Genomic DNA, 23,226 nt, shown 5'->3' on the forward strand with positions numbered 1-23,226 from the left:
CATGCACTATAGTAAGAATGGTGAACCTAATTCTCAAGCGTTACAGAAGATCCCAGTTTCAATCCAGACATCTTCAGGTAGGGCTGGGAAAGCCCCCTGCCCTGTATGAAACCCTACAGAGAGAGACTCTGTCACTACAGACAATTCTAGATAGACCAATGACCTGACTTTGTGTAAGGCAGCTTCCTGTGTATGCTGCCCCCTAGCGGATACTCCCAGAACTACACTTCCTCTGAGCTATTATCCCAATAACGCTTTAACAATGGACAGCACCTCCCCTAATTAAGAAGCTGTTTGTGGGGGATCATGGCAGGCGAGGAAAGTCTGGATGCAGTGACCGTCTGATCTGTTAATTCTTTAAAATGCTTTGCAAACCCTCTTGCTTTCCCCTCTGGCAGCCAATTCTCTCCCCCCACCTCACGCATACACCGCCCCCCAACTGCAAGACACTGAGCAGGGCTCATCCATCATTCGACTGATCTGGCAGCCTTCCTGGGACTTTCAGTTCCAGCTGTATGCCTGTTCCCGGAATTGGAGGGGGGGAGTGTTGTGGGTGGCTCAAGGCAGCGACCCAGCTGCAGCTCTGGAACATCCAGGAGGCAACAGAGTGGATCTCCTCCATGACTTGCACAAACTCTGGCCGTTGTCTCCCTCCCTCCTATTTTTTTTCTTTCCCCCAAGATAGAGGGAAGCCATATGGTTTATTTGATTTACTGTCAGTTGAGCGAAAAGAGAATGAGTGCTGTTATGATGGGCAAGGGGGCCTGTCGCGGCCGTCCCAGATACAGGAAGCTCACATCCAGTTAACTCTTTATTGGCAGGAGAAACACTTACAGCAGCTGTGGTCATACACATGCACAAATGCTTCTAGCCTCTGGGCAGCTGTCCACACGTCTGGGCCCGATGGGGCAGCTGCAGCAACAGTGAGGGCCCTCCCCCCCTCCAGCTTATTAGGGCTGGGCGATGTGTCGGCACATTGTCCCAGTCCACATCATGGTCACAGTATCAGAATACTGGGTGTGACAATATATCGTGAATCGCAGTGTGTGTGTAGGATGTAAAAGATCGTGATGTGGGGGAAATTGTAAAGGCGGCCATTGCTTCTCTTCTGATTCCTGGCACCCCTCTGGCTCTGTACTATAAAATAACAGTTGCAACGATCTGAGATTTGAAGTTCCAACACCTGGAGGGCATCATGGTGGCTACCGCAACAACCTTTGCAAGCTATGAAAGTATTTATCATGATCATTAGTATTAGTATTATTACTATTAAATTTATATCCTGCCCTTCCTTGCAAAGGAGCCCAGGGCAGCAAACGTAAGTGATAAAACATCAAATTCAAATGCAGGCACAGATTGGGAAAGATATCTACTTAAAAGGCTTGTTTAAAGAAAAAGACCTTCAGTAGAGGCTGAAAAATGACGGCACCCTTTTGATATTTAATGGGGAGGGAGCATAGCCTCCAACATTTCTCCCATGAAAATAAGGACATCCTATTCCATAATAATGGTAGTAGTAGCAGTAGTAGTAATTTTATTATTTATACCCTGCCCATATGACTGGGATGCCCCAGCCACTCTGGGGAGCTCCTAACATACCGTATATACAAACATAATAAACCATTAAACATTAAAAACCTTCCCTATACAGGGCTGCCTTCAGATGATTTCTAAAGGTTGCATTGTTACTTATCTCCTTGGCTTGGGGGTCGGATACCTGCATCCCCTCCAACATTTCTACTATGAAAATAGGGACACCCTAAGGAAAAGCAGGACGTTCCGCAATCAAATCAGAAACTGGGATGGCTTCAATAAATCTAGGACTGCCTGGGAAAATAGGGACACTTGCAGGGTCTGGAAGAAATTCCAAAGAGAATTCATTCATTGTGTGAACCAGACCTCCTAATGTGATGGTACTTGTATCCCCTGGTGTAATTATTATCCCCATATTGCAGATGGAGGAAGAGGGAACTGAGGTTGACAATGAATAGCAGATTAACTACACAGGGAGGGCCCCTAACCCCCGTAGTTTTATTTTCCTTTTGACAAACCAAGCGATTATGAACACTTTTCTTGCTACTTCTCAGTTTCCCTTGCTGTCTATCCTATGCATAGTGATTTTTTAAAAATATTTTTCATTTTGCTAGGTGAGAGGGAAAACAGGGAGGAGGGGAGTGGGCAACAAAGAATAGCATAGAAGACAAACAAATGTACGAGGGAAGACAAACAGCAGTGTTGACATGGTATTAGCAAACCTCAGAGCAAATATATTACTCAAATCCGGGGATAGAAAGGTGACTGCTGGGTGTGTGTTTTTTATTTCCATGTCTGACACATTTAATTTCTTCTTCCTAAAGAAGATGGTTTCAGAAGTACAAATTTAAATACAAAGATATCCTTCCAACTTATAAAACAAGACACACACACACACACGAGAGAGAGAGAGAGAATATGAGGTTCTGTTTGCACAGAGCATCATAAAAAGATTAATAGAAGCTGGTTGGATCTCTGTACATTGCCACTAACATTTCCTGGGAATCTGGATATATTTGGCAATCGCTGTTTTCACATTGAGGATTGCTAAGTAAGCCCCTGCATTTTCCAAACTCGGCTTTCTTTATTCATATATTCTGTAGTCGTCTGTTCCTGAGAACATAAGGAGAGCCTGGCAGCTGGATCAGGCGAAAGGCTCTTCTAGTCCACCATCTTATTCTCATAGTGGCCAAGCAGATACCTCTGGGAAGCCTGAAAAAAGGACTTGAGTACAACAGCAGCTCTTTCAGCAGTGGAGGAAAACATAGCAACCAGGCAAAAACACAGAGGGGTGTGGCACGGAGAGAGTTCCAAGGGCCAGATTGAGAGGCATGGAGGGGCCACATCCAGTCCCTGGCTCTGCAACTGATGCCCACCAATGGGTGGCCTGCACATGATTCTTTAGCTGTAATTCCTACATTAGTCTAGATGGCCTTTGATGTCACTTCCAGCTTGACAATTCTGTGATTCTATGTTACAGAGCCGAGAATGGTATTGCAAAATTCAGAGGGATACAAAACTCGAGGAATAACTGTCCTGATTCACATAGGAATCCAGGCAGTGTGACTCAGGTTGGTTGCTTTGAAAGTGTGCATCAGATCTTCCACATTTTCAGAGAAATCGTCAAGCGTTTCTCGCAACCTCACTCTAGCCACACCTGTCCAAACTATTGTAGCAGGATGAGCACATCAGAAATGGCGCTTGGATGCCTTTTCTGGAATCATTGACCTTGCAAAAGTGAACACTGAGTAGGAAAACGTGTGTGTCTGAGTGCTGTGGGTTGCAAAAGGAATTTACATGGAGTGATGCAGCCACTTTGCTGAGTGTCCTTGCCTGATACATGCTTGCTAACATTATATCTCTCCCCCAACCTTCGCCCAACAATTCCCCTCTGTATAAACAAAGGCAGGCAAAAACAATGGAGTGAACACATGTCCACCACATGTAGTGGACTTGTGCAATCATTAGGGAATTCTGGGATAATCTCTATAATGAATTCAAGAAATTATTCAGACTAACTTTAAAAAAAAAAAAAAAAGCGCAGAGAGCTTTCTTTTAGGCATTTTACCAATGGAAATTAAAAAAGCCATAAGACCACTGTTCATGAATGCCACCACAGCAGCAAGAATTCTTGTGGCGAGGAAGTGGAAAAACGAAACAATACCGACAAACACAGATTGGCAGATACTCATGTTAGAATATTTACAACTAGCAAAAGTGATGGGAATTGTTAGAGGAGTATTGAACCAGAAACAATTTAGAGAATATTTAAGGATTATATAAAATCATATAGTACCAAACACACCATATTAGCAGAACTTGAGTGATACTTGTAAACACAACAAATACCGTTTGTGGAGTAGACGGGAATATAAAACTGCGGAAAAAACGATGGCAGTATAAACAGTACAATGAGAATGGCTGGAAGACTCGTTTTCTCAGAAGTCTTTTTTATTTAAGTGTTTATTTAGGTATTAGGAAGATTAAGTTTTTTTATGCACGTAAATCTGCTTTTTCTTCTCTCTTTTTTCCTGTATTTTATCCTTTTCTTTTTTTCTTAATTGTTTTTTCTTTTATTTTCTTTTTGTAGTATGAGATTGTAAATTCTTTGTATATGTGTGTAATTTAAATTAATAAAGATTATGATAAAAAAAGAAAAATTAAATTAATAAAGATTATGATTAAAAAAAAGAAAAAAACAATGGAGCAAACAACAGCAGACAGGGGACCTGGAAGCAGTCTGTATGTTGGTGCTGTTGGCTTTCTGGGCTGGCACTGGACCTTCGGGACTGCTTCTTCTGGAACGTATCCTTTCTGATGGGAAACCTTAAGAACATATAATCATAGAACTGTAAAGTTGGAAAGGTCATCTAGTCCAACCCCCTGCAAGGCAGGAATCTGAGCTAAAGCATCCATGACAGGTGGCCACCCAACATCTGCATAAAAACCCAAGGAAGAAGAGTCCACCTGCTGGATTAGAGCAATGGTCCATTTACTCCAGCATCTCACAATGGTCAACCAGATGCCCATCAGAAGCCTGCAAGCAGGATCTGAGCTGAAGAAGAAGAAGAAGAAGAAGAAGAAGAAGAAGAGGAGGAGGAGGAGTAGTTTGGATTTGATATCCCGCTTTGAGACTCCTGAAGGGGAGTGAAAGGCGGGATATCAAATCCAAACTCCTCCTCTTCTTCTTCTTCTTCTTCTTCTTCTTCTTCTTCTTCGTCTTCTTCTTCTTCGCTTTATCACTACCCTAAGGGGTCTCAAAGCAGCTAACAATCTCCTTTCCCTTCCTCCCCCACAGCAAACACTCTGTGAGGTGAGTGGGGCTGAGAGACTTCAAAAAAGTGTGACTAGTCCAAGGTCACCCAGCAGCTGCATGTGGAGGAGCGGGGAATAGAACCCAGTTCACCAGATTACGAGTCCACCGCTCTTAACCATTACACCACACTGGCAGTGTCCTCTCTGGAGGAAGGGTTTAAGGGACTCTGGCACTTGGAGGCTAAGGTGGTAGTGAGTGGGATACCCTCCAGGAAGTCACCAGACTCCAACTCCAATCTGTCAGGCAGCAGAGGAAACAACCCCCACGGCAGGTTGCCAGGAATGGACATCAGACAGGGAAAAGTCCTTACCACCTGCTTTTATTCAATATTCACAGAGAGAGGCTTGGGAATGTGGCCTTTCAGAATAAAGGTGTTGCTTCGAGTGACTCTCCACCCCCTCCCACTTCCTCATGAGTCATCACTATGGGTGCTGGAACGTGCCCTCTGCCTTTGAGCTCTTTGCTCTCCTACTTTCAATGCCCGCCAAGTTCTGGGAGGTGGGGTCTGGCTGCTTTCTAAAGACGCTGAGGCCATCAGCTGTCTCTCCTCTTGTGCTTCTTCTTCTTCCTCCTTTTCCATTATTTCTGAACTTTTCTCCTCATCTGCCTCTGAGCTGTGACCTCCCTCAAACCCCTGTTGTAATTCTGAACTGTCTCCTTCTTCTCTGGAAGGGTCGGGCTGGGGAGGAGGTCTCCATGATTTCTCCTCTGCCCAGTTCCTGACACCTGGACAGCCCAAACTATGGTGGAGGATGATGGGAGTTGGAGCCCAGCAACATCTGGAGGGCACCACATTGCCCATCCCTGGGTTATGATGAAGCTGTGCCCTCTTCCCCGGATCGGCCCCTTGCCAGCCTGGTCTCAGCCCCACCACTTGTCTCTCCACCTCCCTGCCTCTGGCTTTCCTCCCTTAGGCCAGAATGTGAGGGAATGTCAGCCAGCGGCTTTTCGAAAAGGCAATTTGCTAATAAAATATCCATGGAAATATAAAGGGCAGGATTCGCACGTCCCTACTTGAAGTTACCTTGGTAGCAGCAGTGGCATCTGCACATTCTTTTCTTCTCCTCTCCCTTCCACCCCGCTGTCTTTCTGGACAAAGGAGAAAGCTGTTGTTTGTGGCTTCCGAAACACTTGTGCATTCTGAGCAGTAATCAATTAACGGTAAATTAGGTTCGTTTGTCAAATTCAAATCAAGTCTCTCCCCCCCCCAATCTTTCCTCGCTCCGTTTGCATCCATCGCCCCACACTACTTGCTCTGCAGGCTGTGCGTCATTCTCTCTCTCTCTCTCTCTCTCTCTCTCTCTCTCTCTCCCCCCCCCCCTCTCTGGGACATCTACCCTCTGCTGTGTCTCTTTTGTTTCAGCTCTTTTGAAAGCAATGCCTTGTCTCTCAGTGAGATCTCTTGGTTTTGGTATCAGAACATTCTTTTTTGGGGGGGGGGGCAGAGTGCAAAAAAAATTTCCGCTTGGCCCCGGTTGCTTAAATGTCAGATTAGTTCAACCGCGAGGGGATGTCGTCCTAGGAAAAAGGCCCAGCCATTTATTTCCTCAACCTGCCTCTCCTTTGCTAAAAGGATGACCCTGTGCAGACTTGGCCACCAAGATTGCACACAAATTCTGCACCAAGTGGAAAGGGATTCTGCAATGTGCACACATCATGGGTAGGCAAACTAAGGCCCGGGGGCCAGATCTGGCCCAATCACCTTCTAAATCCGGCCCGTGGATGGTCCGGGAATCAGCTTTCTTTTTACATGAGTAGAATGTGTGCTTTTATTTAAAATGCATCTCTGGGTTATTTGTGGGGCATAGGAATTCGTTCATTCCCCCCCCCCAAATATAGTCCAGCCCCCCACAAGGTCTGAGGGACAGTGGACCGGTCCCCCGCTGAAAAAGTTTGCTGACCCCTGGTCTAGGGCCTGAAGGTACTTCGCTGAAAAGACCGCCACCTACAGTTCAGGGGTTCAACACAAGGGGCAGACACACAGAGATCCAGACACCAACATCCTGATCTTCCAGGCTCTCCCCGCTTAATGAGCCAAAAACCTGGCAGGGGGAAGTCTCAAAATATAGTCCAGCCCCCTACAAGGTCTGAGGGACAGTGGACCGGCTCCCTACTGAAAAAGTTTGCTAACCCCATACATTGTGCAAATTAAGGATCTGGGTCAATAGAAAGACACCTTCCAGAAAGACTTAAGAGCAGGGTTCAAATCCCCACTTAGCCATGAAGCTTACAGGCAAGTCCTTCCCTCTCATCCTCACCTACCTCCCAGGGTTGTCGTGGGGGTTACATACCCTCCAAATGTCCATATTTTCCAGGGACAGTTCCGGAATCACAAAAGCCACCCCTGCTTCTGATTTGATCCCAGAATGTCCCTATTTTTGCAGCTGGCTCTGAATAGAATAGCCATATGTCCAGGATTTCCTGGACAAAGCCAGGATTTGGCCGTTTGTCACAACGCCCAGACGTATGACAACCCATGTCGGAAGTGTAGATTTTGGCGAATTTCCTTAAATTTTCACTTTTTGAAATATGGCAACCCTACCTCTGAGGGGCAGGCAGAGGGCAGGGCTGCCCTGGGCAGGAAGAAAGGGGGAGCAGAGCAGAGCGCAAGGAGTCTCAATTTCTTTTTTTGTCTAATGCTTTGCACTTCTGCGCCTAACCTTGCACCTTTCTACAATTTATTCGTTTGTGTTTTTCTTTTTCTTTTTGTAAATCTATCAAAGAAAAAATCAGATAAAATCAGGATTTAAAATATACTCGAAGTCGAGAGTGGATTTCATGCTCATTATTCCGCTCATAGTGGAAGGAGGAATTGAAAGTTCCCCCAAAGTATCTGCTTTATATACATTATTTACACAATGGGCTGCACGTGATTGGCTAATTCCGGAATTCTCCTGTAGGCCAATCAGGTTGTGGATTCACTTCGGAGCTGGATTGGGTGGCTCCTGCAGACCCAGACCAATCATACTGCTGCATTGTTCTAGGACCAATCTGACTGCTGCATTTTGGATCCTTTTGTTCTAGGACCAATCAGACTGCTGCATTTTGGATCATTTTGTTCTAGGACCAATCAGACTGCTGCCTTTAGGATCCTATTCAACTCAGTACATAACAGGATTAATGGGTTTTCTTAAAAGGTGTGTGCTGTGTCCCCCTTGGGGCGGTGATGGTGGCACTCAGCCTTCTCCTGACATGAAACGGTGGGGATGGAAAATGGGAGATGGAGGAGGGTCGGTCGCAGGGGGATTGAGAAATCCCCTCCATCCAAGCAAGCAAGGATCATTATCACTCCAAGGGGGCTGGCGAGGCATGTGGCCTGGGGAGTGTCCCGTGGGCCAGATGGAGAGGGCTGGAGGGCCACCTTCGCTCCCCGAGGGCCTGTGCTTTCCCATCCTTTCTCCACACCAGGGATAGGTCTATCAACCTCAACTGCTGTCATTTCCCGCTACTCAAATATGAGTTAGGAAAACTTACTTGTGAATCCCCCTCCCACTCACTCCCACCCACCCCAGATTTGTTCTAGTCTGAGCTGGTAAGAGAAGGAGCTTTAAGTGGAACAAGGAGGGGTGATGAAGGAGGAGATAGGGGTGGAGGTGGAGATCTTGAAAGGGCCCCTCTGCTCCGAGATGAAAGCTGAGCTGTGCAGCGCAGGGAACCCTCAGAGCCTCCCGAAGCTGATTCTGGTGGGGGAAACTGCTCAACTTTGATGGGATTAAATGGTCTGATTAAGCTAATAGCTTGCTTGGCTTCGTAATGGGTCCTCTTTTGAAGGCTGCAGGAACAAAGTGGGGAAGGGGGGTGGGGTTGCCATTCGAAGGAGGAGCCTCACATCTCGGCTGCGATGTGGTTTGAGCTGCGGTGTTTGTGCCGAGCTGAACAACAGCAACAACAGTGGAGCTTGCTCATAATATGATGAGCTGTTATTTCCATAGTACTACCAGTGCACATGTGGCCTCCACTGACAGGAGCAGTCTATCTCTAAATATATGGTACTGGGTATGGCAAGCAGGGAAGCATCTTTGCGTCTAGGGGGAGCTTCCAAGCAAGTCGTGAGTGCCACAGCTCTCTTCCCATTTGTGATTCCCAGCAACGTGGAGTCACCATTGCTGTCAACCGTCCCTTATTTGGCGGGAAAGTCCGTTATCCCAGCGCTGTGTCCCGCTGCTGTCCCTTATTGATGATGTCCCTTAAATTTCCCGGGTTTCAAAGGAAGCAGCTCCTCTCCCTTCCTTCCTTCCGGCCAGGGAGGAGGGAGACTCCAACTTTGTTGCTTGGCTGCATTGCTCACCCAATAAGGAGTCTAAGAACAACTGGGGGGTGGAACTTGCATGTGTTGTGCTGATCAAATCGGCCGTATTGCCTGGGGACTCGCCTTTGCTCAGCGCTTCCCAGCGGAGAGGTGACGGTGGTTTTCCTTGCTGCATCCCCTTTGCCAGGTTGCTGCGCTGTGGGAACCACCGCTTGAGGCTTCATTTGGCTGCTGGCTGGGCTTTCTGCCTTTGGCTCGGAGGAGCTCAGAAGTTGAACATACCCGTGTTCAGAAAATCCCTTATTTTGGCTGCTGATCCTTTATTTTCGAGGCTGCTGGTCCCTTATTTTCAAACCTGTAAGTTGACAGCTATGGGAGGCACACAGGGCAGGACCTCCAAAGCGGAGCTCAATTTTCACATAAAACTGCATATTTACTTCAAAGTAAGGATTTCTAAACATACTTTAATCTAAAACAGCGTTTCCCAAACTTGGGTTCTCCAGCTGCTTTTGGACTACAGTTCCCATCATCCCCAAGCACTGTTCCTGCTAGCTAGGGATGATGGGGAGTTGCAGTCCAAAAACAGCTGGAGACCCAAGTTTGGGAAACACTGATCTAAAACAAGGAGGGAGAACTTGCAGCCTTCCAGATGTTGTTGGACTCCAACTCCCATCAGCCCCAGTCAGCGTGGCTGATGAATAGGAATGGTGGGGGTTGTGGTCCAAAATAGGGACAGTCAATATGGCAGCCTTTGGCTGTCACTGAATGCCAACTCTCATCAGCCCCAACCAGCAAGACCATATAGATACATTAAAAAAGGGAAATAAATACAGTGGTACTTCAGTTTTCGAACGCCTCTGTAGTTGAACATTTTGGAATTTGAACGGCAAAAACCTGGAAGTAAGTGCCTTGGTTTTCAAACGCACCTCGGAACTCGAACAGGAAACATGGCTTCCGTTTTGAGTTTTCCTTATTGAGGCTTGCGTTTTGAGGCTTCCGCTTTTCGAACGTTTCAGAACTCGAACGGACTTCTGGAATCAGATTATGTTCAAAAACCGAAGTACCACTTTACATTGAGAACATCCCAACCACTTCTAAAAGGCCACGGATAGTTAAAGGCTTCCTTAACAGAGGAAAGTTTTTGCCTTGCATCTATAATGAAGGGCCAGGCAAGGCTCCCTGGGGGGAGTGTTCCACAAACAGAGCCACTGCAGAAAAGGCCCCGTTCTTGTGTTGCCACCGTCTGGATTAGAGATGGGAAGACCTGGAAAAAAACTGGAAAAATGGGGGGGGGGACCCAGGTTTTTTCCTTTTTTCCCCAAAGCCGTTTTCCCCCTGAAAAGCCGTTTTTTAGAAGTCTGTGAGAAAAATGGTGAAGAGGAAGAGGAAGAAGAAATTGAAAATGATAGCAGTAGTTCAGAAAATGAGATAGAATAAACTGCATGTTTAAGTTGTGTCTTGGTTTGTTTTTGTTTTTTTAAACACTACTCAAAGGGTAGACCTCCTATGGAGCTTAAATATTGAGGTGGACCTTAACTTTGTTTGCTGTCAGCACTAAGGGGCAAATCTGACTTTTATTTATGTTGGTGGTTTCTTGCTTTTTTGTTGCTTTTGAGGGAAAGTGGGCTAGTTACCTGTTTTATTGCAAGTATAATGCTTTTATATACACTGCATTTCATGCAATTTGTAAAACTACTCCACACTGAACTTTTTTTCAATTTTTCCTAAATTTCCATTCTTTCTGGAAAAAAAAACGGGGGGGGCCTCCCCCTCCATGGCTTCAAAATTTCCGGAACGTTTACATCTCTGCTCTGGACCTCTCGTGGAGGGGGTCCCACAAAGATCTGAAAAATAGATGCAGATGACGCTGGTCGCTAGGTTGCTGTCAGGGCAAACTAAATTTTATTTGCTTGTTCTAAGTGTGCTCTGATCTATTTTAGCTATTTTTTTCGAACTAGGTTGTTTTTATTACTTTGCATTTTGCAGTGGCATTTTTAAGTGTTGGAAGGCTACCTTGAATCCCAACTTGGGAGAAAGGCAGGATAGAAAAGTAAAGTGACCCCTGACCCTTAGGTCCAGTCGTGGCCAACTCTGGGATTGCGGCGCTCATCTCGCTTTACTGGCCGAGGGAGCCGGTGTACAGCTTCCGGGTCATGTGGCCAGCATGACTAAGCCGCTTCTGGCGAACCAGAGCAGCGCACGGAAACGCCGTTTACCTTCCCGCCAGAGCGGTACCTATTTATCTATTTGCACTTTGACGTACTTTCGAACTGCTAGGTTGGCAGGAGCAGGGACCGAGCAACGGGAGCTCACCCAGTCGCGGGGATTCGAACTGCCAACCTTCTGATCGGCAAGTCCTAGGCTCTGTGGTTTAACCCACAGCACCACCCGTGTCCCTATAAAGGCGGGATAGAAATACATTAAACAAATAAATAAACTTTGGTTGCTCCGCCCCCTTTCCTCTGGCTCTGCCCACCACTGGCATGCGGCCCCCAGAAGGAGGGAACGTGGCTCTTTGGCCGTCCCCAGTCTTTTTGTTCTCCTAGCTCTTTGTTGCTTGTTAGAAACCGCTGGATCTTTCCCTCTGATTTCATATCTTTGAATTCCCTTTCTTTTACTGTTCCTGACCTACAGCCTGCTTATACCAGCCAATCTCCGTTCAATTGATTCTCTTCCTCTTTAAAAATAAGCACACAAAACAAAACAAAAAAATCCTTCTAAGACTCATTTATTTCAGCTGGCCTTTGTCTAATTGTTTTTCACCTTCTCTTCCTCTTGCAGCTTTCCCATTTATTTTTAGTTTCATTTCTCATTACAGGTCTGTGGGGCAGGAGTTTTGTACACCACTTAGTTTGGGTGGATTTTTTTTTTTTTTTAAATGTACTTCAATATATATCATTTAAATCTCACTCCTTGGCTAGGAAAAAGCTCCCATGGCGATATACAAAGATGGAAAATAGGGGGTTATAGCCAACTAAGTTCTACTCAGAGTAAACCCATTGACATTAACGGACCTGGAGTAACCATCTAACATGGGATACAACCCATTTATTTTCTGCCCTCGGGATTTCAAATGGAAACAAAGTCATGACATTAGAAGAAACGTGGGTTGGGAGAGAGGAAGAAGAAGAAGAAGAAGAAGAGTTTGGATTTGATATCCCACTTTATCACTACCCGAAGAAGTCTCAAAGCGGCCAACAATCTCCTTTCCTTTCCTCCCCCACAACAAACACTGTGTGAGGTGAGTGGGGCTGAGAGACTTCAAAGAAGTGTGACTAGCCCAAGGTCACCCAGCAGCTGCATGTGGAGGAGCGGGGAATAGAACCCGGTTCACCAGATTACGAGTCCACTGCTCTTAACCACTACACCACACTGGCTCTCAGTGAGCAAACCCAGGCACCATTTCTGTGTTGCAAAATTCTGTGTTGCAAAATTCAGCAGAACAACAACAAACAAACCTATGGTCACGTAAAGCATACTCAATAAACACACAAGACTGTAAAATGTGTGAGATCATGATATTGTATTTATTTGCATTACTTAGAGCTTTAAGTACTGATGAAGCCCAGGATGGCGAAACAAGGCCAATATTCTGGAAATCCTTGTCTAGATTCTGCGTAAGGATTTTGTGGAACTGTAACAATCTTTCATGTGGATTTTTTGGACTTTACGAACAGACAGATGGAATAGACACCATTACACGGATGGACCTTATGCATGAACTGGCTAAAGAATGATCCTATCCACTGGGTCTTCTGCTTTGTTTGTTTGTTGAACTTTATGAGTTACTTCCGTTGAAATTTATAATTTGATACTATGAATATACTTATTTATCTAAGAACACAGCTGGTTACGTCTCGTGTGTTTATTGAGCAAAATTCAGCAGGGCGAGGAACAGAATCTAAGCACAGTGCAATAGCGGCTGTTTCTTTCCCTCAAGGATGGCAGCCTTTGGTCAGAGGAAAGTCTCCGAAATACGAATGATGAGAGGACTCGCTTAAACTTGATTCAGAATCTGCTTGGTATTTCTGGCCTTTCTTGGATAAGCCTTAAAGGTAAAGGTACCCCTGCCCGTTCGGGCCAGTCTTGACAGACTCTAGGGTTGTGCACTCATCTCACTCTATAGGCCGGGGGCCAGCGCTGTCCACAGACACTTCCGGCTCACGTGGCCAGCGTGACAAGCTGCATCTGGCGAGCCAGCGCAGCACACAGAACACCGTTTACCTTCCTGCTGGTAAGGTATCTACTTGCACCCGGGGGTGCTTTCGAACTGCTAGCTTGGCAGGCGCTGGGACTGAGCAACGGGAGCTCACCCCGCCGTGGGGATTCAAACCGCCGACCATGCGATCGGCAAGTCCTAGGAGCTGAGGTTTTACCCACAGCGCCACCCGTGCCCCTGAGGGATAAGCCTTAGGGAAAGCCAAGAGCTCCCCTGCCTCGCAGTGTTGGCCCCAGTGCGGTGAGGGCGCCATGGGCATGCTAAAGCTGGGCACTGGATTTGGCTGAGCCCCAAGCCCACCAGGCCCATTGGCAGGGATTTCAGGCATTTTGGGGATGGCCACAAATCTCTCTGAGTTGAGATGGAAGTCCCAGAGTGACCCAGGGCATCAGGCAGGAAAACCCACAAAAAATGCTGGCACCTACCTGACCACCACCTGCATCTTCTCAGAAGGTAGGAACACACCACCGCCTGGCCCACCTTCCTGCCCAATGCCCAAACCCTGCCCAATCCTGGCAGGGCAGGCTCTTACTTTCAACCAAGTTCTTCACAGAGAAGCAAAACCAAGAGAGAGAGAAGTTCCTGTCTTGCAGGGGGTTGGACTAGATGACCCTTGGAGCCCCTTCCAACTCTATGATTCTGTGTTTCTCTCCAACAGCCTATGGAAAGCCCAATGCATTTTGGAGAAATTCCTTCATCAGGGGCATTTTAAAGAGAAACAGGTATGGTATATGGAATTTTAAAAATAATATTTCAAACAATTGGGGGGGTGACACCTAAGAGGGTTAGTTTCCTGTATGGAGGTGAATAGGGTAATGTAACCATGCCTGTATATATGCATTTTCAAGACATTTGTTTCATTTTGCATAGACTTTAAGAGCCTGTTAGTACTTCTGCATGTGTTGTTATGTTACAGTTAAATTGTTTGAAAGATTATTTTAAAAAATTCAGTATATAAAGCTCTTTTCAAGATACCCCCAATGAAGGAATTTCTCTGAAATGCGTTGGGATTTTAATAAATAGCTTGCGGCACTTCTATCCCCCTTGGTTTTGCTGGTTGGTGCCGTGCCTTCCCTGCTGTTGGTTTCTCCACAGAGAAGCCACTTGCGAAGGAAAACCCTGCAGAATTGAACCCCCTGCTGTTGCTTGGGGGGGTGCTGAAACGAAACACAGCATCTCCTTCCCCTGCCCCCCTCCTAACCTTAAGTTTAATCAGGTGTTTTCTTTACCCTAAATCCCTGCCCCAAACTAATTCTGGACTGGATCTTGTGGGACACTATTGCAGTCAAACCAACAAGTCATGCTTTGCCAGATGGGCACATGAAGGGGCTGAAGCTCACAGAGATTTCCTGTAAAAATTGCTAGAGAGAACTCTGTGAGATCACTTCCTCTGTCTGCTCTAACACTACATACAGTACAGTCATACCTCATGTTGCATTTGTTTCAGGTTAAGCGTTTTCAGGTTGCGTCCTGTGGCCACCTGGAAGTTCTGGAAAGGGTTACTTCCGGGTTTCGCCGCTCACGCATGCGCAGATGCTCAAAATGCCGTCACGTGCATGCGCAGAAGTGGCGAATCGCAACCCGTGCATGCGCAGACCGTGACACTTCCTTGGTGAAGCCCCACCACTGCAGAGATCCCTCCTATGTCCTCTCTTCCTGTTTTTGGGCTGTCAGCTTTCTACCGATAACCAGCTGTTTTATTCCAATAGCCCCAGTTGGGCGAAAGGAACGGAGAGGAATTTCGTCTGCTTTGCATTTTAAAGCCAACAAGCAGTATAGCCAACAATAATCTGCAGTTCCCAGAATTTGCAACAAACAATTGGATTGTGCAACTCTCTGACTTTTTGCTATGCAGTTTTGGTTCAAAAATCTCTTGCGCGGAGACGCATACCAAAACTGTGTGTTCTAGGGAATGCACAGAAAAGGTGTATTTTAGGAGAAGAGAAAACAGCAACCAGGCTTTCCAGTTATCCCAAACTTTTCAACAGGCTGGATATGAAACAAAATATTCCCAACGGTTTGGGGGTGGGGGTGCGAGGAATGGAGGGAAGGAAAAGGCTGGCTCCATGTTGTATTAAACAGAGGGAACAGCTGCTCAGTGGGAAAGATGGGATGTGACTGCCAGGGTAAACTCAGTGGAGGCTGCTCTGGAAGGGCGAATGGGGCACTGCCCCACAAACCTCAGTTTGCCCTCAGTCAGCTCCCACTTGCCTGCCTTCTAAATGACACACAGTCCAAGGAGTGGCCCTGTCTGCCAGCTTCCTCCTCCTTACTCAGTTGTTGCCCATTTAAAACTTAGCAGAGAGGAGGAAGTAGACACAACCAGAATTAGGTGGCTCTGCCTATTGCTGATTCTTGCTCTAGCGCCATCTACTGTTGGGCTCCCTGCCTTCCTGCCCATCAGTCCTAATGGGTACCAGCCACCACCGCCTAGAAACTTAAATTGTCACCACGAGACTGGCAACGCTCAATGGCAATGCAATGCTGTGTGTCTGTTGGGAGCAATGGATAACTGTGGGAGGGAAATGGAATGGAGCATTCTGGGAAAGGAACACTGTACCCTGAAACTGCCAGGCTACAACAGGGAGAGGGAGAGGAATATGGTGCTGCAGGGCCTCACGGTCAGCTCAACTCAGAGACCGGCGACTTTGGGCTCCTCTTCTCCTGAAGAACTCCATGCAAGACTCCATGACTAAGAAGAAACATCCTTATTTGAGAGAGCGAGCAGAAGATAAAGTGTACTGAAACACAGTAAAATGTGATTTAAATGGTTTCCCACTTTGAAAACTAAGCTAGCTTATAAATTTTCCAAGTAAATAAATACGGTCTTCTTGTAAATGCTTCATAATGCGTTTTTTCGGGTTAAGAAGGTGGCAAACCCAGAAGTGTTTACTTCTGGGTTTTGCTGTGTGCGCACATGCAGAAGCGTTCTGCGCGGTTCACGCATGCGCAGAAGTGCTCTATCGCGCTTTGCACATGCGCAGAAGTGCCACTCTGGTTACTGACTTTTCAGGGTGCGAACAGCACCCCAGAACAGATTGTGTCCACAACCAGAGGTACCACTGTACGAAGGAGTGCCTGGGTTTGTTTCCTCCCTCTTCCCTCCTCCTCCCTCTTTCCTTTTGTGTCATGTCTTTTAGATTATAAACCAACAGTCAGGGGTCATCATGGAAAAGTGTGTGTGTGTGTGTGTGTGCGCGCGCACACACACACACACACGTGTATATATGTGTGATAGACACACACACATAATACACATTTATACATACACCAGTGTGGTATAGTAGTTTGAATGTCAGACTAGGGCCTGGGAGACCAGAATTCAAATCCCTGCACAGCCATGAAGCTCATTGGGTATCCTTGGGCCAGTCATGGCCTCTCTCAGCCTAAACTACCCTCATAATGTCGTTGGGATGAAATGCAGAAAACCATGCGCTCCACCTTGAGCTTCTATGAGAAAAAGTGGGGTAGACATGCAGTAGATGAAATAAATGCACACACTTTAAATCAAGTATCAGATATTATTCATCGCGAAAGGGAGGCGACTGGACTCGACGCCCTACAATCTCTCCACTTCCTGCTGGCTTCTGGTGTTTTTCAGGCCATGACTGCTGCAATATGGCTCGCCTAGAGCAGCTGCTTGAAGCCATCACCGTGCCAGAAGGTGGAGGGGGGGGGAGGCCAGAAGACCCACGGAACAAGATTTCCTGAGGGAGCCTTGCCGTTTGACTCTGCTCCCGTCTTGCGGTTCCTCCGGAGCACAATTCCAGACAAGCATGGCGTGAAGCGAGCCTGGGGGTTCTTTGATACGCTGCTCCGGGGGAAGCCTCCGGAGAGACGCCTTCAAAGCCGGCAGCTTAGCTCCCTTCGGATGGTTTTGCCTTTCATCCGGAAGATGGCAGGAAGAGAGAGAGAGAGAGAGTTGTGGGGGGAACTTAAGTGGAAACGGGGAAGGCTGATGCCTGTCTGTTCTCCTTGGGCAGGGGAGAGAGGCTTTTGGGAAGAGAAAGGAGGCCTTTGCGGATACGGCACTTGCAACACGGGGCCCCGTATGCACCATATGTTTAAAGCGGTGTCATACCACTCAGCACAATAGTCACGGTTCATAAACTCCAACATGTCCGGGGGGGGGGGACAGGATTCCGCCCCCCCATGCGAGATCGCACAAGATCATGCCACCCAAAATGGCTACCATGCTCTCGCATGGAGAAGCAGGGTGTCCCAGTTTTACCAGGACAGTTGCAGAGTATGATGGTTTCCCTCAGAGAATCATGGGAATGGTAGTTTTTTAAAGGTGTTAGTTGCAGAGGGGTTTAACAATACCTCAGTTTTCGAGCGTCTCGGAAGCTGAACATTTTGTAAACTCAGAAGTAAAATGCTTCTGGTTTTGACCATGCCTCGGAAGTTGAATGGCTTCCGCTGCGCTGTTTTTCCCCCCCAATTTTATCCATTGAAACTGCAGACGGCCCTTTGCACCTCAGTTTTTGAGAGTCTCGGAAGCTGAACGTTTCAGTTTTTGAACACTGAAAACCCGGAAGTAAATGCTTCTGTTTTTGAACATACCTCGGAAGTCGAACAGCTTCCACCGTGTTTTCCCCCAATTTTATCCATTGAAACTGCAGACCGCCCTTTGTGCCTCAGTTTTCGAACGTTTCGGAAGCCAAACGGTCTTCCGGAATGGATTACATTTGAAAACTGAGGTCCCACTGTAATTCCCTCTTCCCAGGGAATTACAGTTCCCAAGATTGTTTGGGAAAAGCTGTGGCTGCTCAAAGCAGTGCAATACTACTTCAAGTGTGTTGTGTCGTTGGGACAGACAGAACCTGTCCACTCAAATTCTACAGAAATTATTTCTCCAGGGTCACCAATGCATCATCCACAGGCACCAGTGTACCTGACAGGACCTTCTGGACCTGCCCAGGAAGGGTCTCACTAAATGTTCCCTCAAAAATCCACAATGCATGGGAGACCATTTGCACTTTCTGCTCAGTTCCTGTTTGCACCAGCTTGACATTTCCTAGACTGAACACGCCCCCCTGGATCATGCCCACATTTCAATTGTTGCCAGGCTGGGCACCCTCCTTCCTTGGTTCTGAGCAAAGGAGAAGTTCAAAGAACCTCTCTGTGAGCAAACATGCCAGTGGCTGATGGAGGCGCCTTTCTCTCCCCATTGGTGGGGGAGGGCCTATCCATACCATTTTGTGGCCATGTCTCTCCCTCACTGCAGTTTTCAATACAGCAGTTATTATGCCACGCCCACCCCCAATCACCACTTTGTGTTTTGCCACACCCGGAGCAGCCATTTTGTGGTATGCCACACACCCCGTGGCGGCCATTTTGCAAAGCCCATGGCACTTTCTCAAGATTACAAGTGTGCCCACTGGCTCAAATAGTTAAGCGACTCCTGCTTTGTACTGTTCTTGTCACCCCATAGGAAAACAGGAAGCTGGCTTATCCTGAGTTAGACCATTGGCCCTTCTTGCCCCGGTGGAATCCATACAAATTCATCCATGTAGTCCATCCACACACAGCCATAAAACAGGATCCTGCTTTTTCAGCTAGCGCATGAAGACAGCACATGGAGAAGGAAGGTGATCTCTTACTTCACGAGTAGTGTGACCAGTGAGTGGCTACAGTGGCGTAGCGTGGGGGCACAGGGACGGTTGCCCTGGGCACAAAATTGTTCAGGGTGCAAAATTTCACCACCCGTTGCTGCCTCAGTACAGCTGTTTGCTGGGCTCTGTTGAAAACAGCTTCTCCATGTACACCAGGAAGTGACTTCTCCAGACAACAGAACAACTCTTCTTTTCTTATCTCTGTGGCTGGAATCTCCTGGGTACTGTTAGGAAGTTGAATGTGCATGCGTACTCCTTCTGTTTCCCTCTTTCCATGTGGCCCCGGGCGCTGGCAAGCCAGGCTACACCACTGAGTGGCTACTACCCATTGGGTCTGGTAGGACTGAAGACAAGGAGCTCACCAGTAGGTGGAGTGAGAGCAGAGCCAAGCCATTCAAGTTGTGTCCCCATCCTCCTAATCCTTGCTGAGTTCTACAAGGGGTGACACTGAGACTAAGGACGAGGAAACTGGCAGGCAGGGACACCCTCTGGGTTGAATTCAGCATCAAGCCAGCTTTTCTCTTCCCCGCCTACTCCAGCCCTGCCTGCCACCCACTTCTGGGCACTATAGATAAGCCTTGGTGCAGGAAAGGTTCCCTTGCCCACAGTCTCCCTCGTCGCTGTTCCTCTGCCAAGAGTGGAACAGCCAGTGTATGGGACGACGTCCCTGCCCAGCCTGGCAGCCCTGCATCCATAATTCTCTGCATCCCCAATTAAGTGGCCAAGCCCTGCTGTAAAAGCAAGAGATGGGGAATTATTGATCAGACATGGCTGAGGCCGTGCCAAGTCCTCCCACTGCAGATCTGCTGCCTCTTTGCAGCAGCTTCTCGAATCCCGGGGGGAGGCTTCCCATGCAGTCCATAAGGAGTCACAACTCTACAGAGACAGCAGAAACCTCGGGCCTGACCGGGGGAGGCGAGAGAGAATGTGGCCCTTGGAACCTCTCTGCCTGGCCCCCAAGACTCTCTTATCCCCTTCTCCACAGGCCACACCTACTGCTGACTCTCTTTGCATCCTCCTTGAATGCTTTTGCCTGACTTTGAACTCTGATTGTGACTCTTCTGTGTCCAGATATGTGATAGAGAGGTGGGGTGAGTATGTGTGGGAACTAGCTGATTGTGGCATCCGTTGCTCTTGCTTCTGGCCCTCCCCTACCACTGGCATGTGGCCCCCAGCAGGTTTCCCATCAGGGAATGTCACCCCTGGGCTACAAGAGGTTCCCCACCCCTTGCTCTATAGACACTGAACTCCTCCTTTGCCACAAGGAAGACTGCCTAGATGGAACCTTTGGGGGGTGAGCAGCACTTTTGCTGCAGCAGCAAGATTGGCTCCCCCCCCCTCTTTTCCTGCAGTGCCTTACTGCTAGGGCTGGGATTAACCTCCTCTGCTAGGACTCACCTCTTTCCTGTGAGAAGTTCTTCAATCTTGAATGGATCCCTGGACCACTTCATCCTCACCCATCCCCTTTATGCTATAGTGGGATGCTACAGAAATGTTCCATGCTCAGAACACCGACTCTGGTAGCTCATGATGCTCACTTTAAATATAAAAGTTGACAATTAATGCCCCTGACTTCTTCTCCAGCTCAGACCCAGGGTTCTCTCCTCCACTTTCCTACAGCAAAAGCATCCTACATGATCACTCGGACTGGAAAGAGGATTCGATTTCTGCAGTGGCCCCAATGCCTCTGTCTCTTCAGGGAAAGGCCAACCTCCCTTTGGCTTGAACTAGGGACATTACCATCCTTGGCCTCTGAAGCCACTGCTATGCCCCTTTAAGGGTCGAGGCCTCATTTATAGAGTATCATAGAATTGTGGAGATGGAAAGGACCTGAGGATCATCTAGTCCAGGCATAGGCCAACTCAGCCCTCTAGATGTTTTGGGACTACAACTCCCACCATCCCTAGCTAACAGGACCAGTGGTCAGGGATGATGATGGGAGTTGTAGTCCCAAAACATCTGGAGGGCCAAGTCTGCCTATGCCCAATCTAGTCCAACCCCTTGCAATGCAGCAATATGCAGCTGTCCCATATGGGGATTGAATATGCAACCCTGGCGTTATCAGCACCACGCTCTAACCAACTGAGCTATCCATTAATAGGAGTGGGGAACCTGTGACCCTTCAGATTTTGTTGAACTGCAGCACTTATCATCCCTGACCATTGGCTATACTGGCTGGGGCTGATGGGACTTGGAGTCCAATAGCATCTGAAGCTGCACAGGTTAAAGGAAGTCGAAACCCCATTTAAGGCTCAGGCAGAATTTGCTCACAATGCTCAAGGCTTGCAGCCTCCACTGGGAGCTCTCCATGGTGCTAACTCATTTCCCACCTCCCTCCTACTCCTCTAACTTTGCGTGTAGGACCTGCATAGACTACAAAGCGTGTGATGCACTGTGACTCTTAGTGAACTTGAAGAAGAAGGGGGTGGGGAGGGAGGGAGGGAGGGAGGGAGGGAGGGAGGGAGGGAGAGAAGAGCAAGCATGGTGCTGCATTAGGTATTGTAGCAAAGGCACATTGAGACAACTAAGTCTCCCACAAATTTCAGCTCCAAATTCACCTTCAGAACAAAGGTAAAGGAACCCTGACCATTAGGTCCAGTCGTGACCGACTCTGGGGTTGCACGCTCATCTTGCTCTATAGGCTGAGGGAGCCACGTTTGTCCGCAGACAGCTTCCGGGTCATGTGGCCAGCATGACTAAGCCGCTTCTGGCGAACCAGAGCAGCACACGGAAACGCTGTTTACCTTCCCGCTGGAGCGGTACCCATTTATCTACTTGCACATGACATGCTTTCGAACTGCTAGGTGGGCAGGAAAAGGGTGCATGTAACAAAACATTGCATTGTGCAATCATTCCAGATAGAAGTGATGCTGTTCAGGATTCCAGTCAGCCACACCTTCTTTCAGGATGTTCTAAGTTGTGAGGGGCTGAAGCAGGTGTTGTTTTTAGGGGTTGCCAGATGCCCATATCAGATGCCCATGGGAAGCTCACAAGCAGAACCTGAGTGCCAGAACACTCTACCCACTTCTGATTCCCAGCAGTTGGGATTCAGGGGCCTCCTGCCTCTGATAGTGGCGGGAGAACATAGTAGCTATTTTGGCTATAGTCACTGATAGCCTTAACTTCCATGAATTTGTCTAATCCGTAGTTTAAAGCCATCTAAGTTGGTGTCCATCACCATCAGAATCTGTGTCTGGCTGCCCCATGTGGTGAATCACAGAACTGCAAATGACAGCCTTCTTAGTGCAAAGAACCATCCAGATTGACTCCACCTGCCAAGGCTGATTATTAGATGCTACTAGTCAGGGCTTCTTTTGCCAACTGAGCCTTCCTTAAGCAGCATGTTCTTCCTGAGCTTTGGTCTGCTCCTGCATCCTTATGCGCTCTCTCTCAGTCCTGCTGGTTTGCTGGCTTGATCCTTACCTCTGCCTCTGGGTTTCTCTTTCAGTTCTGCCTCACACTTCAGCCATGATTCCTGGGTTCATCCCATGCCCCGCTCTGATACATGTCTTGCTGGTATTAAAGAATGCATGTGCACCCAAAGAAAGAGAACTCTTAGTGTTCAAAAGTGTGCATGTGTAAATGAAAGAAAAAACTCGCCAGCAAAATCAAGTTGGATGCAACTCATAGCATCACATCCAAACACCTTTCCTTGCATACCTGAAGGAGCATCTCCACCCCCATTGTTCAGCCCAGACACTGAGGTCCAGCTCTGAGGGCCATCTGGTTGTTCCCTCACTGCAAGAAATGAAGTTACAGGGAACCAGGCATAGGCCTTTCTCGGTAGAAAGGCACCTGCCCTGTGGAACGTCATTCCATCAGACGTCAAGGAAATAAACAACAATCTGACTTTTAGAAGACATCTGAAAGCAACCCTGTTTTGTTGTTTAGTCATTTAGTCGTGTCCAACTCTTCGTGACCCCATGGACCAGAGCACGCCAAGCCCTCCTGTCTTCCACTGCCTCCCACAGTTTGGTCAAACTCATGTTGGTAGCTTCGAGAACACTATCCAACCATCTTGTCCTCTGTCGTCCTCTTCTCCTTGTGCCCTCAATCTTTCCCAACATCAGGGTCTTTTCCAGGGAGTCTTCTCTTCTCATGAGGTGGCCAAAGTATTGGAGCCTCAGCCTCAGGATCTGTCCTTCCAGTGAGCACTCAGGGCTGATTTCCTTAAGAATGGAGAGGTTTTATCTTCTTGCAGTCCATGGGACTCTCAAGAGTCTCCTCCAGCACCATAATTCAAAAGCATCAATTCTTAGGAGATCAGCCTTCTTTATGGTCCAGCTCTCACTTC

General features: G+C 47.7%; 1 long non-coding RNA gene across 1 annotated transcript in view; it reads left to right on the forward strand.

The window, feature by feature from the left end:
• Nucleotides 1-22,800, forward strand: part of LOC309331044 — a 49,586-nt gene extending 26,786 nt beyond the window's left edge. Inside the window, exons 2-3 of the long non-coding RNA XR_014151701.1 lie at nucleotides 19,918-20,023; nucleotides 22,381-22,800. This is a non-coding gene — a long non-coding RNA (uncharacterized lncRNA). The remainder of the gene's footprint in view (nucleotides 1-19,917; nucleotides 20,024-22,380) is intronic.
• The last annotated feature ends 426 nt before the right edge of the window (nucleotides 22,801-23,226 follow it).

Source organism: Podarcis erhardii (assembly GCF_964252035.2).
Source record: "Podarcis erhardii genome assembly, chromosome: 15".
NCBI classification, from domain to species: Eukaryota; Metazoa; Chordata; class Lepidosauria; order Squamata; family Lacertidae; genus Podarcis; species Podarcis erhardii.